Consider the following 16,352-nt stretch of genomic DNA (forward strand, 5'->3'; position numbering starts at 1 on the left):
GGAGTAACTCGGCAAAACTATTCCGCTTTAGTCGCATGATCTCATCAATGAATCAGTTGAGCTTCAAGATTTGGCTCGCTTTTTGAGCTGACATTTTCTGACGTATGTCTTCTGCGTGGAATGGAGCCGATGGATGTTGAAGAGGAAATGGAAAATAATTTTAAAAAGTATCGAATTATACCTCGAGCGAGGCATTGTAAATGAAACAAACTCTCTTATCAATTTTTCAAATTCGAAAAGATATTGGATTTTCGGTGAAAATAATGAATCCACGATATCGTAATATATTACCACCGATAACGTGAATGAAGTTAACGAGAAGATAATAAAAGTATGTATTACGCAATATTTATCAATCCGAAAATTTCTCATTTCTTTTAAATAAAAAGTAAATCGTCTTCAATACATTATAATATATGTCCTTTTGAACTTTGCCATTCTATTTGATCGATGATCGATTACGCATTTTATTTTTATTCATTCCGTACTTGATCTTATTTTACATCCCATTATATATTTTTATAGCCATGAAAGTAATTATAAAAATCATTAATATATATATATATATATATAAAAAAAGGACAGAGATAAGTTATAACATAAGATAAACTAATTTAAACTGTCTAGTCTGATAACGTATCAGATGCGTGATGCAATGTCCATCTTCTGAAAAAGAAAAAAAAAAAAAAAAAAAGAAAAGAAAGAGCATATGTATCCATATCGATCGACTGGTAAAAAATCTTTCTTACGAATATTACATATTGTACAATATGTTTATCAAATCTTCCAAATCTTTTCATTATCGAGGAAATAAATAAACAGAGATTCACTCATCGATTGCACTTGAAAAAGGATTGGTTCGAAAAGGTATCGATCGATGAAAAATTGTCGCGAAGAATAAACGGAGCGGAGCATGAACTTTCGAACTCTTGCGTTATCCCTCTGTTCATTCCGATCGATCGAACCTCGGGAACAGAACGAATGATAACGATTTTCCTGGTGGAACCGTATTAAGAGTGACTTAAATTAATAACGACCGACTATTTTGGAGAAGCTTCCATGCTCCGTTAACCCGATTAAAGGTGAATACGGCGGAACGGAGGAGATGGCATAAAGAATTCAGTTGAATCTTCCATCGTGACTGGTGGAATTGGTTCGGTGATTCAATTGTCCCGGTGTAATTATGGAAACTTGGACGTTGCGACGAGCTGCTGCTGCGATTTTCGATCGGTTTTTTTACTACGACCGCCGATGGGGAGGGACGGGATTCGGTTTCCAGGGGATGGTTTAGGAATTATATCGTGTCAAGTCGGTTCATTCGCCCATTTATCATCCCCTCTCCTCGATTTATATCCTTTTCTTCTTTTTTTTCGAATAAAATAAGTCATATTCCCTCGTTTCCCTAGAATTTTATCGGAGGTATTCGTCATATTTCTCTTTGTTAAGGTTCTTAATTAAGGTATAATTTTTAATCGATGAATTTTAATTAATCTCTTTCCATCATTTCAATCGTTTGCTTTCGTTTGGATCAGATATTGGATCTTCTCTTGGAAGAATTATTACGTTTGTCTTGAGATTCGATTTGAAAGAAATTACAATTCATTTGTTTGGTCATTATTTTTGAAATAAGGATTAAATGTGCACGTTTTCCGCGCTTTCGAAAATTAAGAGCCATCCTCTTTTTCTTTCGTTTTTCAGGACAATCGTCGCGAATGCAACACCGACCCTGTATTTTGGCTCCTACATGCAATAGAAAGGTAAGCATTTTCTTTTTTTTTTTTATCGTTTATATAAATAAATTTTGATCACGTTCGAGAAAATTATATAAATGGAAATAAGCATATGGAAGTTATTACATATCGATAATATATCATGACGCATTCATTAAATGCAAACTAAATCCATCGATAATTACGAATAATTAAAGTATTTATTACTCAATAAATATATACGATCTTCTTTGTTTCACACGCCACGTCATCCTCAAATTAATTTTTATTCAAAATATTCAATACGATACTCACGACGATAAATTCTCTCGATAACCTATTTTCTTCGATTTAATATTCGTATTCAATTCTTCGATAATTCGAAAATTGGAAAACAAACTTAATCGAATAACCAAGAGATAGAAATTTCCATCAACTATCATCGAGGACTGACTATAGGAATCACATGTCTGTTCAATCAGCATTCCCTCTCGCACCGAACCCATGGAAGCGAAGCGGCAAAACCACCCTGAACGTCGATAAACGATCCGAATTATACGAACATGATTCTCATATTACAATATACTTTTTCCCTCGATGCATCGTCTCTCGTTCCTCGTCGTGTCTCGTCGTCGTCGTCATCATCGTCGTCGTCTTCGTCTTCGTCTTCGTCGTCGTCGTCTTGGTCGCGTCGGTAAGGTTAGTTCGTCGGGCGTTCGACTCCGGTGCAAGCCGGTTGGACGTCCGTACGAAAGAGCTGGTTGGTCGCTTACACAAAGACCATCGCAGAAAAGCTATATCGGTGGTATTTTGGTTTTGGCTCGGCTCGACCCGCGCAGTTCTGGGAGTGGAGTTCTAAAAACAGCAGAGGTAAGTCCTGCCTGCTTGTGCTGCCTGCTTGCTTTGCCTTGCCTTGCCATTGCGTCTCTCGCGTTGCCGCATATTCGGCCCGTCTCCTCATCCTGGCCATCCTCTCTCTCTCTCTCTCTTCTATTCTACTTACTTAATAAAGAAAGAAAAAAAAGGAGGAAAAAAAAAGAAAAGAAAAGAAACACCGAACAATTCGTTCGATCTCGTGATCTTTCTCATCCCCAAAACGAAAGATATCTTCTTTATGTATATATATATGTACGTATATATACTTTTAAATCCGTGGTGCACCCATAGAAAGATTGTTCGAGATTCTTGTTCGAAATATGCAGATACAGGCTTCTCGCGTTTAAACCCGTTTCGCCTCCCCTTGATCCGTTCTTAGCCGCGGCAAAACTCTTTAGCGACTAGCCGACGCGATCGCTACACCGCTCTTCTTATAACTCGGGCATAGTATGCCGGTTTCATTCCCAGAAGGCACCCGGTGGCGAACCTTCTTTTAGGCACCCTCGCGACCGCCTCACCCGGATTTATTTCTTCACGCCGAAATTATTTTTGGGATCTTTTCACGCGGTTTGTTAATACACCACGGCACACCGACAACATCTCTTCTTCTTCTATCCACTAACTCTGTCTCTTCCCGGCTTGACGGACCTACGTTCTCGTTCGGTTCTTTCTTTCTTCTTCCGTTCTTCTCCTTGATTCCCACGACCGCCACCAACCGCCGATCTTTCGGTGGTACACACGCCGGTGGGACCACAGTTGGACGGAGCCAAGGATCAAGGAAACGCGTTCCGCCCGCACCTTGTTATCCTGCCTTTTCCTCTTCTCGTCACGTCGGATTCCAACTTGAAACTCGAACTGGTTGCACGATCCGCCGCCGTTCGCCAAGTTTCTTCGAGATCGATTTCCCCGTTATTCTTCTTCTCCATCCGCGTGTTGACCGCGTGTGTGCGTGCAACTATTGTTTGGTTCTCGAAAGAAAGAAAGAAAGAAAGGAGAGTATAGTGTAGAGGTTCAGTTCTGGAAGAAATTTAGTGGGATCGTTTGGTATAAAATTACGTATCATTTGTAAGGATTGAAAAAAACGTGTGAAACGATTCGATAATATCGAAAGTTCAACGTGGCCAGCCAAGAGAGATGTTTTCGGCGTAAGTTTCCACCATTTTCTAAGCACGGCCAAGGCGCCCTCGCGCGTGATGCGTTTGAACGGATTTAGGCTGACTATCGCGGCGGAATTTTGCTCGTCTAGGTTTCGGATTACATCGGGCGTTGATAAGGGATTTCTTTTTTTTTAAACGAACGATTCTTCGAATTCGAGTTTACTAGTTTTGACGTGGTTTTTTAAAGTTAATTGTAAAGATTGCTTCGAATTTTAAATTTATCGAAGATAATGTTATAAAATCTTGGTGTAGTGATAACATAATCAGGATCGAAACGAATATTCGTGATGTTATTTCTAAGTAATCGTTTGTAGTTTTCATCTACGTGTTTTGTCTTGTTCTTTCACGTGTCGCATCATCACGTGACCGCGATATCACGGTCCCTTCAAGGATCTTGCTTGCTGATCTCGTCCTTCTTTCATACCAAGAAAATATTAGTCATTTACGTACCTCAATTACTCTCATCTCATTTTTTCTTCAATCAGTATCTTATTCAGTTCAACAAAATTCTCATTTCTTAATCATAACCGCTCCATCTAAATGCAATTTCCAATGTCGTTTTGGATAAATCTGAAAAAAAATATATATATAAAATTATTGCAAGTTATTTTTATATATTTGCAGAAAATGTAATATCTCGTGGTTCATTTATACAAATATACATCCTCTATGATTCATTCAAACATCGTTTTTTTCTCTTTTTTTTTTTTTACGAAATATCATCTTTTTCCTTTTCAATTTTCGTGTTCTTACGCAACGAATAAAATCACTTTTGAATCCTTCTGTCCAAAATTTCGTAGTTTCGTTGTTATTAACAAAATTTTAACGAATAACATTCGCATGATGAAAAAAGAATAACAGAACGAATGAGGATACCGATCGATCGATATTATCATATGTAGATAATATAAACATTATAGAATCATCTTGTCTGCCATATTGAAATTTATTATTGTGTCACGTGTTAGCCATATAGTCTGATAATTTTCTACTGTAACCATGCCAGCATAATTTTGACAATTTGGTCGCGATCGTAATAGGTATTGCATTTTGAAATCGGCCAACATACATCTTGTTCATTAACCCTTGGCAAACGTTTCGTGGCGTCTGCCGGACGCCGGTCGGCATGTTTTTGCGCACATTTTCCGCAACAATTAAAATAAACATTCTTATACAACGTTATTTAGTTTGAAGAACTCTTCTTATTTGTTTTTTTTTTCTTTTTCCTTTTTCTTTTTTTTCTTCTTCTTCTTCTTCTTTTGTTAAGCAATCAAATTTTTTTTCTCGTAAGAGTAGTTTTCCATTGGGAAATATTCGACGATTGCTTCGCCAATCATTTCATGTACAGAGTGTGCCGTTTGTAACTGTTGTACTTTTTATAATTTTAAAAGGATTTTTGTTTAAAAAACGATTGAGGAACAATTTTTCAAATTGTATTATAGAGACAGTTAAGATTTAATATATTTATTCCATATTTAAAAGATTGAAAAGAGTAAAATTAATCTAAATTGTGTTTCTTATGATTAAATGATATCACTTATATCTGAATAATTTTCTTTCTAAATATTAATACTCTTAAAAAAAAAAATATTGATTGAAATAATAAACCATGTAATTCTTCCTCCATCTGTTAAAATTTCAAAAAATTCCCCAGATCTAAATTCTCTAGATTATTAAAGTATTATTACTTGAATCTCTCTCTATTGAAATTGAGCAGAAAATTTCGTGGTAAAGATAGAGGAAAGACTAATCCAAAAATATTTTTTTTCTTTTTTATGATATTTTTTTATTTTTGAAACACCCAGTAGATCGTAAATACATAAATGTAGATCGGTGAATAAGAGACGCGTAGATGGAACGTCACGTTCGTTCTTCTGCCCTTTACACGTTACCTTGATCGTCGTCCAAATCAAACGTAACAACGACGAACACTCTTCGTTCACGTTCGCATCATCATTCGAAAATTATCTTGATATCTAATCGTAACGTTATTCCTAGGAACAATCGTTCCGATTAAATTTATTGGTCACAATTGATTGTGATTCGTTGGCCCTTCCGAATATTTCGTTTATTTTCAACAGACTGATCCAATGAACGATTACGAATTTGAAGATTAAATTTTAATATTTTATTTTCAACAATTTATCGTTGAAATTTTCTTCGAACAGTTCCTTAGAGAAGAATGATTACAAACGTGTGTCTGTGTTAATCCTGATAAAAATGGTAAATTTTCAAAATTTTAAAAGAATTGAAAAAAAAAAAATGGAGAAGAAAAATCGATTCGATTTCGTTCGCGAAGATTAACGTTGTAAAGGCCAAGAGTAGTTTACACGTTAAATTAGTTCGCACTTTCACTAGCCTCTTTACACGCGTTTTATCTTCTTTCACCTCGCATAATCTGCAAGAGTTATTTCAGGGTAACTTTACCTCGTGCGCTCGCGCGCTCCCTCGAACACACGGGCAGAGAAGGGTGAATGAGGATCAATTTGCAGCTCGTCACTTGACCACCTTGAAACTGTGTTATAATGATCGACAGGTTTCACCCCTTTTTAAAGATGCACTTAGGCACAAAGAAAGAAAGATTCTTCGAAGAAAGAAAATCATCTCTCTCTCTCTCTATTGTCTTCGACTCGATTCATTTCGAAAATATCTTTTTTTTTTCTCTCTAAATTTTATTAATGTCATTGGAAAGAGACGAATAAGATAGAATATCTTTAATTTTAACAAGGTTTCTTAAGCGTGTATCTTAAGAGAATTTATCAGAGAGAAGACACGAGTTTATATATCTTCTTTACCTCCTTTAAAAATTATGTATTATAATGATAAATTTAAGGTAATGCGGATAATGGAATTGTTTGAAATTTGGAGAACGGAACATTGAATCGTGGAACGTTTAGATTTAGCGGAACTATGAATCGTTTGAATATTTGAAACAATCGAACAATTTGAACAGCGGATGCATTCGTATACTAAATACTACATTTGTGATGCATTTGGATGCGAAAAATACGTGTTATGAAACATTTTGAATAGTGGAACATTCGAATTGTAAAACGTTTGAATGGTGCAACATTTGAATGCTACAACGATTGGTCAATGAAATATATTCGAATATCGCATAAGTTCTCCGATAATAAAATCTTTGAATGATGAAACATTCGAACATCTTGAAACGTTTAAATTAACAATGGATCGAGAAGAATCGTTTCTAGAAATCGAGAAAGACTTGTTTCTCTTGATAAGCAAACAAATCGACTAATCTCCGGTTAAATTACCTTCCTTAATCGTTTCGATCGAGCAAATCGCAAGAGACAAAAGCTTTCGCCTCGAGTCGAAAGGGCTTCCTTCGTTCTCTCGCTGTGAAAGAGAAGAGAACCTGTGGAACCTGTTGCTCCCCCTCGCCGTCGATGAAAAGCGATATAACTCGCGATAGGCTGAACACACGGCCGGGAACAATCGGCCGGGCCTTACTTCGAGATTTTCGTCCGATCTTCGGGAGTGCTGGTCACCTGGTGACGTCATCTCCGGAGTTTGGTCTCATTCTCTCCCTTTTGGTCGCGTGCCAAGTGCGCAGATCACACGTGCCTCGGTTAAATGGCAGCTCTTGTGCGTCCGCTACGTATTTCGTCTCGTTTAAAAAGCTATGAAAATTTGTTCTAGAAATTCTTTTTTTTTTTTCTTTTTCTTTATTTTTATCTCTCTTATTTTGTATTCTTTTCGTTGATGTTGTCGTTTATTTATTATTTTTTTTTTTTTTTTACAAAGAAAGCGTTATTCTTTTTTATCTATTTCGCGATCTTTATTACTTTTTACAATTTCAGGTGTATGGTTGTATTGGATTATTGTATTATTATTATTATTATTATCTATAACGAAAGTTATTTATTCTTTACAGTTTTAGAAGATATACATTTTTTTCATATGAATGTAGAATTTATTGGAATTACTTATTAGTTCTATAAATAATTAGCAATTATTTTCTTCTTAAATGATAAATACAAATTATTAGTATTACTTTTTTCTTCATTAGGAGGTATTTATTTTATTCTTTTAGAAATATTTTTCTAGTTAGGTAAGATAGATTATATTTTTATTATTATATTCATACATGTTCAAATAAATATTTCAATTTATTTTAAAAATCTTAGAGAAAAATTAATTTACATATTGTGAAATATGAATATATACAAGAAATCTTTTATAAGAAATATTTAAAAAAAAAAAAAGTTCAATGAATTATTCATACTTTTTTTTTTCTTCTTTTTTTTTTTTCTTCTTTTTTTATAAACCTGTTTCCTTCGTGAAATATTTACAGCGTAAAATAAGATTGCTAATTATCAAAGCACAAGAATTAATAATAGAAATTTATTTATTAATTTATTTTATTATTATACTCATTTTTAAGAATTTTTAAAAATTCCCCTTTATATATCATTTCTAAAATATCTTGGAGGAAAAAAAAACTTTTCAGAAAAGAAAAAAAAGATAAAACAAATTTTCCTCTCAATAATATCCGTCCAATATTTGATTCTTCCTTTCTCGAGAAAGGAAGATCCCGAGAAAAATCGTTCGATCCGCCCCTACTTCAAATTACATCATTCCACACCACGACGATGAAAAAACACTCGAAACGAGGTTTAAATCGACTTATCGAAAACGCAATAGACGAAGAAGAACTCGAAAACGTTATCGAGTGGCAGACTTGTACAGATCAGAACAGATCGGGACACGTGTTCGTATTTTACATAAGTGAAGATTGAACGAGTTGGAGAGAGATTTTCCAGCGTCGTCGGAAGCCAAGATGTTTCTTCTGCGGCGGCAGGATGAGCGGATATCCGGTACGGGAACAGACGGCCGCATGGATCTTCGAAATATCGTAGTTTCGAGGGATAGAGACGGCTGTGTTAAAAGTTTCGCTTCGTGATGGTTTGGTGGCCACCTGGTATTTTCCTTTCCTCCGGAACGACAGCCTTTCCTCCTTAAAGGGGAGATTCAGATTTTCGTAAGGAAAACTCGACGATTAAACGAGAGATCTCGAGAGTTTCGTCCCCTAAATCCTGATCCTGCTTCAACATTCCTATCTAGATTCCAATTGTTCGATGAAAATTCATCATTCCTCTCGTTAGTTTTCCATATTTATATTCTAGTTTCTCAGATCATCTACTGGATATCGGATAATTACTCTTTCGTTCTGCAAATCAAGCTCTATATAAATTGTTCGTCAGATTATCGTCATATTTTAAATGGAACAATTTAGATAAAATTAACATAAAATTGAAGATTGAAATTACGTGTCATATACAATATACATCAAGCAGATTACATCTTTTGAAAAGATTTTTTGATAAACTCCTTTCGTTTCCATAATTTCGAGTCCATCTGTATCTGATCGAATTAAAATAAAAAAAAAAATTCGGATTATCGAGATCGCGTTACGATTAAGATGATATTCGTACATGTCTAAGATACGTCAGGGTACCACGGCACAGTATGTCCCGATATTGCTATTGATCGAGCCTCTCCAAAGGTATTTGTTACGTGTATTGTTTTTCCTTCGCACCGTCGAGCAAAAGGAGATCACGAGGGCCGACATCCCTTTTACACAGTGCTCTAAGGTATCCGCGTCTAGTTAACCGTTCCCTTTTTCCTCGCTTTTTCCCCGCTTTCTCCGGAGCACGTTTTTTCAACGGCTCGATCGAACCCTGTTGCATCCTATGAAAATTCGAATCCTATCCGCGTACGATTCGATATTATTTTTTTTTTACACCGAAACTGATCTCGAAACGAGAAATTGCATCGGGTAATAAAAATCGAATTTCCCATCCCGTGTGTGTACGTATGCATTTGTGCGATGCGATCAATTCGATCATTGATGAGGATAAAATATTCTTTCGAAAAGCTAATAATTTAAAGAAAAAAGCTAATAATTTAAATGAAAGAAAGATTGAAGAATATTGAAGATGAAATTCGTTGTGTTAATTATTGTTGACGTTGTGTTTGGATAAACAATTTTTTTTATAGTATTTCTTTTTATATATCTTATGGTAATATAATACGGTCATTCACGGAATGAAGTGATATTAATATTATTATTAAGATATTATTATCTTATTTTATTCTAACGCGTGGAAAAATTAGATAGGAAAAAAATAGAAAATTTATTTTTAGAAAAGTATTGCTATTGGGAATATAAATTATTTGTTTATAAATATATATATATATGGATCTCTTGTTTAGTATTTTTTATAAACGTGATGCAAATTATTTCTTAAGATATTAAATAATCGTGGGAAGATGATCGTTTAGTAATTATAATAATTTGAAATTTAGTTGAAATAAATTATACAGTGAATATACTGAGAAATTTTTAAATGTAAAAACTTCATCCTTAATAATCATTTTTATTGCTTTTATTATCGTTGTTATCGTTGTTGTTATTATTATTATTATAATATGATATCCTGTTTTCACATACGTGCTTACACACAAATAATCTTTTCCGTAAATAAATAAATGAACGTTATCTAGGGCGAAAGCAAATTAATCGAATAAAACTTATTTACATAATTGGTTCGATTAAATGTGTTTCTCTGTTCCAAGTTTAACGTATGAAAATAGCCGAATAAATAATAAAAAAGGAAGTTGAACGAAACTTTCTTGTCTTTTTCTTCTCTTCGTCATGTTTAGTTTCGATTGCTCGATCATGTTATCTTCTTATTACAAAATGTATCAATATCTGTATAATCATTAAAGATTCTCAAATCGCGTGATTGTAGAAAAAATAACTTTGATAATGGCAAAATAAGGCAATTCATTATCGAAACTAATAAATTTTCTCTCACGAGATACGTCATAATGCTTGTAGAAGAAATATTAACTGTATGGGAAAAATATATGAGATTTAAAATTGGAAATAGGTATAAAAAAACAATAATTGGAAATATTTAAAATATCGTGAAACGTGATTTTATGAAATATTATTCTATATTCAAATTTAGCAAAGAAAATGATTTGAAGGGAATATTCAATATAGGATATACGACCCACGCAGGGAACTTGTTAACCCTTTTACTGCTTAAGGGCTCCTATCCCTGAGTACAAACAACCGTTGTACTGAATCGCGTACAGGAACAATCAATTGGGTATTGAAACGTGTTACTCTGCTCTACTAAACTTGGTTTGACTTGGCTTATTATAGCGGAATGCTTTATAATATAATATGAAATAATCTTTTAAACGTTTATTTTATTCTATTTTTTACATTATTCAAAGAAGAGCGTATATATATTATAAGTTGAAAAACTGTATCGAAGATTAGATTATTTACGATTTCCCATAATTTTAAAAACATAACCTCTCGGATCTTACATGCGCGAAAATGCATTTCCATCGATAAAGAAGAAATCGTTTTCAAAGTCTCCGTGAACTCGATTCGATTTATTCGCGCTGCGCGCGCCACGTTTCATCTCATATTAAATTCTACAGGAAAATCTCGAGAAATCCATCTTCATTATCGGATGAACGACGCTTAACCGTGTGACCCGGTCGATCTCTCTCGCAAATAGAATCGTATCGAGAATGACAGAAACGAGACTGACGGTAAAACGGAAATAGACGTCGGTTCCTGCAACTATCCGCGAAATAATCGGCATTATGATTAACTACGTTTCAGCGGGCCGATTATTCCGACCGCGCAACTTGCCATGCTGACGTTTATCCGATACGTTCTGTCCCATCGAGTCGTGACGCGACCAATCGATGAAATGGAAATGTTCTCGATGCTCTTTGTCCATCTTATGTATGCTTGCACAAAATTATCTCTATTAAACTACTTATATATATATGTATATTGCGCGTACATTAAAAAGAAATATCATTATTCTTCTCTCGTAATTTGGAAGAAATGGAAATTAATAAGGGAATAATATCTGACCATTACTGATTATTCTTTCAAGTTAAGTTAAGCGTGTTATCGATGGTTAATGGTATCATGCTTTTTATGCGTTGTAGAAACGTTAATGATATGAGGAAAAAGTTCATTAAAAACGTACACGTGGCATTAAACGTGGTAAGTTCTCACTAATAATTTTGATCATTAATGATTACATTAACATTTTCTATGCCTAATTAGTATACTAATGTGTTTATTCCTTTATCATATAAATATTTTATGATCTTCATTTTTTTTTTTAAATAGATTTTTATAACATAGATGATTACATATTCATTGTTAGATTTAAACGTATTGAATGTATGTCGTATGTATGTTGAAAAATTTATTTTATCAAACGTGAAATTACATAGAAATTTGAATTCATCTCATTTCTACGATGTTAATATCGTATAAAAAGAATATTCGAGTATAATTTAAAAAATTTTTTTACAAACAAGTAATACTTATTTAAATTATTAAAGCGATTATTCGAATATTATCATTTATTTTTCAATCCAAGAAAAGAAGTGCATCTCTCGTTAAATATTTGGTGAGCGAGTTATCGAGAGTTTCAGGCCATTCGACCAAAGTATTTTTGTGATGCAAACTTCTCGAAAACATCTCGCGTAAACTCGCACGCTCTAGAATGCATAATGTATCGGCGTGTCTTCACAAAAGTAGCTTATGTTCCGCGTTCAAACGGAGATCATCTGACAATTTGACATCTGCCATTGTTGCAGATACAATTGCCACTGATCAGCCTACTTGCTGCACACATTGTGTTGTAACCGTTAAACAACCTTATTCCACCATCATATGCGATAAAACACTCTTGGAAAAAATTAATAATTCCATCTGGTTAACAATTTCTAAGTTTTTTTTCAATATTTATTATATTATATACTATACTATATTTTATTGATAAAAATTTTTTTCACTTATTGTACACTATAAATAATACCTAAGTATGTTAGAAAATTAAAATGATTCATAAAAAAATTTTCTTATATCTTACACCAAGAATATCTCATTATTCGTGATCAACGATCAAACAAGAGGAGATTCCTTATGAAGATATAAGTGGAAAAGAAAGAATAAAATTTTCTTTATTTAAAGCTTTGTTTTTAAATAAATCAAGTTTATGTTAAAAATTTTTTAAATACAAGTGATATTGGTTAATTTCCGATTAGATACAAATGAACTATCGATAAATGATTATTTTACGTATAAAAATAATAAAAAATATGGAATAAAATTTTATGCCCCTTGTTTTATATATGCAAATTATAATTTACATATATAAATTTTATCATCCTTGTTTTTGAGAAAATCAAAAGATCGGAATCGTGTACAAAAAAATCCTATAATTGACTTTCAAATTTAATTTTTAAACAAAAAAAATTTATTCTATATTTTTTACTTTTTTATTTTCATATGTTTAGAATTACCTCTTATCGATAATTCATTTGTATCTAATCGTCAAGAATTAACCAATTTTATTTGTACTTGAAAACTTTCCACTTGATTTGATTTAAAAATTAAAAAAAAAAAAAGAAAAAAAATCAAATGAAAAAGTTTTATTTTGTTCGTTTTAATTTATTTTTTCACGAAAAATTATTTTCTGCTTAGTTGTCATTGCTACTAACAATGAGACATCGTATGTTCCTATATCTCTCGCGAAGTCACTAGAGTTTTTTCCGACGGTTCTCTTTAGGCCAAGAGTTCGAGTGCAGACACGCGTCCACTAGAATTAGCTGGTGTCGCCCTCAGCCATAGTGTTGCTCGTTATCTGTATCTGGAGAATATTAATTACTTATCCACTGTCCCGTTTCTCGCGTCTTTTCGCGCTCGGTCGACGAGATCGATAGACTAGGATATATTGAACACTTGCCTGCTCTCTCGACGGGTTAGGTTATCCGACCTCTGTAGGGGGACAGCTACATTGCAGCTCATGCATAATACATACGATCCGACCTGGAGTAGATTTATATTTACCCGCACCTGGGATAATTCGTTAAATATCGACAGCCATTGCCAGCTTTTGCTTGTGAGCTTTTTTCGCAACGAAGATGATTCGACAAGACGTTTTTACGTTTGTCGATCTGGATGGTCTTCAGTTTTCCTCTTCATGTCTCTGTTTCAAATAAGAGATACTTCGATTCGCGTGCGCAATTGCTATATTAATTTCAATGGGGAACTTGAGACGGGATTATTTATTAATGGATAATATTTTTTAGTAGTGACATGTTAGATTTTTATCGTAATATTTTTGTTAAAGAATTTAAAATTTTATTAAATTTTACAAATTATTTAATAGCCGTTTCTATAATTTATAAATATTTTTTCTCGATAGAGTTTCTTTCCGAAATATTAATAATTGATAAAAATGATAAATATCTTTTCTTGTCATATTATATATGTTATAATTTTATAATTAATTTTAAATTCTTCATTTTATAATTATATATTATATAAATACATTGTAATTATTAAAATTAATCAGAAAATTAATTACTTTTAATAAGTTTTAATTTATTTCATTCTTGGAATTTTGTAATAATTCTTATTATAATTTCATATTTAAATTTTTTATTTAATTCGTGAAACAATTTTAGAGAGATTTAAAAGTATAATATCAAATTATATATTTTTATGATATTATTTTTTTAATTTATTACCTCAAATATTTTTTATCTAAATATTTATGTAACAAATTAATCAGTTTTAATTTTATTTCAAAGCTATTATGCATTTAAATCTTTAACATTAAATTTCCATAATATTTAATTACTAAAATTACTAAAATTACTAAAAATTAGTTTCCATATTACCAACATATTACCAACCTATACAAATTCCCTAGCATTTAAAATATTTAAATCCAAATGCTATTCAGATACAAATATTATTTCGGGAAAAGCGCCCTCTAGGTTCTTGAAATCGATTTGAAATGTTACGTAACTAAGTTCACGGAGTTCAAGTGATTCGAACGTGGATCCTCGATTCAATTTCATTTCACACGGCTGTCGGATGGCTTGCGAATAACTGATGGAAGCTAGTCGCTAGCAACCATCAAGCTCGTCTTGGCTCGTTTAATATTTATTGAGTTGGATTTTCGAGTTTACCAATAGAATCCACTGTGAAATGATCTCTGTAGTTGTCTTCCCTTGTAATTCAACATATTTGTCACGATATTTGATCAATTGCCATGTCAATTTTTGACATTAATAACTTACGAGTTAGAATATATGTTCAAATTTTTTTTCATAATGTTTTAATCATCACAATAAAAACATTTTTTTTTATTTTATTTAAGTGAGAAATATATTATTATATAACAAACTTTAATTGGAAAAAAATTTTTTCATAGAACAGATGGATAAATACTGATGATTTTTATGTTATTTTAATTAGTTCAATATATGTTTGATAAATATTGTTTGTATATTGTGTGTGTAACATGTGTTAGATAGAAATAATAAAAGAAAATAATAAAGTGAGATTAAAAATTGAACGTTGTATAATATGTACAATGGATTATGGTGGGAATAAAGGAGCTTTAATGTAAATAATCACATACACGGATTGATAGTTCAGCTGTAACATTAACTCAAGCATCTGATATATAAAAGTACTTTCATTATCATACTCAATAACCTAAGGATCTTAGATTCTATTCAGATTAAGTTATATTCAAATAATCTAAACGGTTAAAGTAAAATTGTACTAGAAAAATCGATGCATATATATAAAAATTACTTAAGAGAATTTTATTTTATATTTGAAACATTCGATTTTTATTTATTATTCAAATGAATGATATATGAATAATCAATTGCTAATCTTAGTTCAATTTAACATAAACTATTCATACTACAATCATTATTTCATTCTCTAATATATTTTGAGAAAAACATATGTAAAACGTCGATTAAATTCTTTAATCGAGCTATTATTTTTGATCAATTAATATTAATAAGATATAAAGATGTAAGTTTTCACGTAATTATTTAAATTTTTGTGGTTATAATGTATATTGACTCCAATGTGAAACAACTTACAACTTCTAGGGATAATGTTTAAGAATGATTTGTGATATTTTACTAATTTTTATATATTTTTAAGACAAAATGTTATTTTGTGTGATTGTTGTTTTATTTATATCATGTTAATGTTTCTAAAGTGACATATAAATTTTTATTAGAACAATATTTCATTATTTTAAAATATTTATTATTAAAAAATATCTTTTATTTTGATGATATATTTCTATAAAATTATATTTTAAGTAAATGTCAATAATTTTTAAAAATTATTTTTGAAATATTCATAAAAATAAGATAATTATCTCTCAGCATAAATTCATAATAAAACTATGGTAAAAACATAATGTGATGACATAAATTCTGTTTGGCATTTCATTAAAAAAAAAATAAATTATAAAATAAATTATATGATAATAATACAATATAAAAAAAAAGAATATAATGGTTTTAGTATAATATAAAATAGAGATCTAAATTTTAATTTAGATATCTGAGAACACTCATATCATTTTACATAAAAATCAATTTATTTAAATGTTAATTTTAAAACATAATATTGGAATAATCTATAAATAATATTATATATTCAATTTAAGAATATATTTTATAAATTAATCAAAATTCATAAAAT

The 16,352-nt window shown here is 31.7% G+C and overlaps 1 protein-coding gene across 5 annotated transcripts in view; it reads left to right on the forward strand.

The window, feature by feature from the left end:
• Window positions 1-16,352, forward strand: part of LOC413946 (myocyte-specific enhancer factor 2) — a 48,293-nt gene that overhangs the window by 16,807 nt on the left and 15,134 nt on the right. For 2 of the 5 annotated variants that reach the window (XM_016913585.2, XM_397383.6), the window contains exon 2: window positions 1,699-1,757. The exons of 1 other annotated variant lie outside the window; for it this stretch is intronic. The gene's annotated coding sequence lies outside the window, so the exon portion shown is untranslated. Of the gene's footprint in view, window positions 1-1,698; window positions 1,758-2,411; window positions 2,580-3,605; window positions 3,731-16,352 lie in introns of those variants that run through there. 2 more of the 5 variants (XM_016913583.2, XM_006558881.3) reach the window with 2 other exon arrangements.

Source organism: Apis mellifera, linkage group LG8, assembly GCF_003254395.2.
Source record: "Apis mellifera strain DH4 linkage group LG8, Amel_HAv3.1, whole genome shotgun sequence".
Lineage (NCBI taxonomy): Eukaryota > Metazoa > Arthropoda > Insecta > Hymenoptera > Apidae > Apis > Apis mellifera.